At 45.5% G+C, this 3497-nt stretch overlaps 1 pseudogene; it reads left to right on the top strand.

Annotated features, from left to right (window-relative positions):
- Window positions 1-213: 213 nt before the first annotated feature.
- On the top strand, window positions 214-323 carry LOC116563663 (annotated as a pseudogene).
- Window positions 324-3497: the final 3174 nt, after the last annotated feature.

Raw genomic sequence — 3497 nt, 5'->3', positions numbered from 1 at the left:
AGAGCTCACGGAGATAGTAGTGTCAGTCCTATGTGGAGACTCAGGAAAAGTTACCTTCATGCTATGGCATGGTGTGGCAACCCCACGTGGCCTGTCTAGGAGACTGAGGGCCACAAATACACTCCAGGTGCCAGTTTCACAGCAGCGATTCCCCAGTCTAAAGGAGTGACAGCCACCATGTCCTTCAGGCTGCTGCCAGCCAAATGAATAGCCGTCTACGGTCATACCACCCGGAATGCACCTGATCTCGTGAAGCTAAGCAGGGTCAAGCCTGGTTAGTACTTGGATGGGATTCCGCCTGGGAATACCAGGTGCTGTAGGCTTAAAATATAAAAAATATATAATATAAATATTTTTTTAAAAAGAATAGCCTCCACCTTCCTGGATTTGCCGTACATTTGTGTGCATAGCTTTTCTGGTCACCAGATCAGGCAGGGACACATGACGAAATGGCAAACTTTCTCAGCTTACTGAAGCAGCGTGGTGCAGGGAATCTTCATTCTTTGAATTTCCCCAACTTCTGCCCGCAGCTCTTTCTTGAGCTCCCTCCCAGCTGTTAGGGGCTCCTGTGATAACAGTAGCCCCACCCAGGTAGCCCAGGCTGATCTCCTTACTGCCTGTGCCACAGGACGTGAGATAAGCAAGGGAGTATTTCCTCCTGCTGAGAAGTTGCAAGGGGCAGAGTGGGGCATCTTTGAAGGTCAATTTAGAAATTCCGCTTACCACAGCTATGAACATGACTACATGCCTCCTTGTAGGTGGCCTGTAGGATGTCATGAAGTTCCCAGATTGGCAGTTTTCTTTCCTATAATTTTGAGATAACAAGCCTTTTTCAGGACTCAGCACATCATGAGAATGATTGCAAATTCAAGTCAAACATTGGTTTGCAAATACACGATTGCTGCCGTGCCCCACATATCCTCAGCAGGTAGAACGTGCTGTGTTGACCCTTATTCCCACAATGCTCTCTAGCACCTGCCCTTCCCACTGAAAGGGACCGGTTCTGAAGGTCCCTCCAGGAGCAGCGACCACATGATGGGCTCATTCTCACTTGTTTCATCCATGCGGCAACAATCCCCCGGGTACCAGTCAGGACTCAGGGAGTAACTGAGGGGTTTAATGAAGTGGTGAAGTTAAGGGAGATGAAGGTTTGGCCTGATGAAGCAACAGCAGAAGGCCATTACCTCTGTGCCCGAGGGGCAAAGGGAGGGGTGCTTACCAGCTCACTGATATCTCAGGGAGAGGAACACAGCCATCCCTAACCCACCACCTGGCAGGGAAAAGCCAGGGGATAAACACCCTGGGTGCTCTCTCCTCCCTCTCCACTGTCCCACCGGGGCCACCCATTGGCTGAGCCTAATGAGAAGTCAGAAGGAAAGGAAGCCTCACAGATGCAGGCAACAGAGACCAGCCTTCCATCACACGGAGCAGGATGAGCAAGGTGGAAATACGGCGACCTGGACATCAAGAAGGAAGCGGGCATTGGTCATGACCAACAACCCACGATCCCCGCAGCTTTTTCTAGCAGCCACACTCTACAGCGCCAGGTGTAGCACTGCTCCATGTCATCTTCCTCCAGAACGAACCACAGAGCATCTCTATCCAAAGCACGCCCAGTCTTGTGACCAAGAATAAAGAGGCCATCCCCATATCAACTGCAAAAGCATCTGCCTGGAAATGGCTCACGTTCACTCTGTGCACACTTCATCGGCCTGGGGTACATCACGTGGATACTCAGAGTTTTAAAGTGTGGTGATGCATAACTTCCCACTGTGAGAGGTATCATAAGGAGGAAATCCAGAAAATCTGACCAACAGGCATGCAACGTTACATGAAAGGGAAGAGTGGACGTCACGTTCAAAGCCAGCATCTGTGCGTCTTGCCGTTCCTGCTTCCAGTCTCTCCTGACTCTTCTTCCATCTTGTCCACATGATTAGACTGGGCCCGCCTAAGAAATAAAAACGCATGCAAATCTGAAAGGAAGAAATAAAACGGTCCTCGTTTGTAGATGTCATGATGGCCAACAGAGGAAATCCAAAGGAACTCTTTTTATTTTTTTTAGACAGAGTCTTGCTCTGGAGTACAGTGGTGAGAGTACAGTGGTGAGATCTCGGCTCACCGCAACCTCCACCAGGTTCAAGCAATTCTCCTGCCTCAGCCTCCCAAGTAGCTGGGACTACAGGCACACACCACCACACCCAGCTAATTTTTGTATTTTTAGTAGAGACAGGATTTTTGTATTTTTAGTAGAGATGGGATTTTTAGCAGAGATAATTTTTGTATTTTTGTATTTTTAGACCACCACGCCCAGCTAATTTTTGTATTTTTAGTTTCACCATGTTGATCAGGATGGTCTCAATCTCCTGACTTTATGATCTGCCTGCTTCGGCCTCCCACAGTGCTGAGATTCCAGGCATGAGCCACCACACCCAGCCTAGGAACTTATTTTTTTAAATCCTGGAACTAATTAAAGTGAGTTAAGCAAAATTTCAGATGGAAACTGAAATTTAATACAACACCATTTATAATCACTCAAAAAAAAAATGCTTGGGGAAAAAAAAATCGAACAAAGCATGTATAAAATTTATATGCAAAAAGCTGCAAAACACTGACAAAAGAAATCAAAGATTTAAATAAACAGATACATCATGTTCATAGATGAGATTCACCATCATAAAGATACCAATTCTTCCCACAATGACATATAGCTTCAACCCAATCCTGTCAAAATCTTAGCAAATTTTTTTGTAGATACAGACAAGTTTATTCTAAAATTCATATGGAGAGAAAAGGAACTAGAATAGCAAAAAAAAAAAAAAAAATCTGAAAAAGAAGAATAAAGTGGAAGGAATCCCTCCATGAAATTTTAGGACTTACTATCTCCACTGACCAAGACCACGTGCTGTTGGTGGAGTGACAGGCACACAGATCAATGGAACAGAACAGAGGATCTAGAAATAGATGCACAGAAGTAAAGCTAGCCATTCACAGCGGCTCATGCTTGTAATCCCAGCAGTGTGGGAGGCCAAGGCAGGCAGATCAGGAGGTCAAGAGATTAAGGCCATCCTGGTCAACATGGTGAAACCCCATCTCTACTAAAAATACAAAAATTAGCTTAGTGTGGTGGTGCCTGCCTGTAGTCCCAGCTACTCAGGAGGCTCAGGCAGAAGAATCACATGAACCCAGGAGGCGGAGGTTGCAGTGAGCCAAGATCACGCCATTGCACTCCTGCCTGGGGACAGAGTGAGACTCTGTCTCAAAAAAAAAAAAAAAGTACAGCCAAAGAATTTTTGACAAAGGTGCAATGTAACTCAATGGAGAAAGAATGGTTATTTCAATAAATTGGAGATCCACGAATTAACCTCAACCTCACACTTCATATAAAAGCTACCTCAAAATAGATCTCAGATTTAAACACAGCACTACAAAACTTTTAGAAGAAAAAAAGAGAGAGAGAGAAAATCTTCAGAAACTAGTTAGGGCTTGGGGAGATTTCT

This window comes from Sapajus apella, unplaced genomic scaffold (genome assembly GCF_009761245.1).
Source record: "Sapajus apella isolate SASKATOON/1434 unplaced genomic scaffold, GSC_monkey_1.0 scaffold35, whole genome shotgun sequence".
Classification (NCBI taxonomy): domain Eukaryota; kingdom Metazoa; phylum Chordata; class Mammalia; order Primates; family Cebidae; genus Sapajus; species Sapajus apella.
Note: the sequence above shows the minus strand (reverse complement) of the source record. Positions and strands in the feature narration are given on the sequence as shown.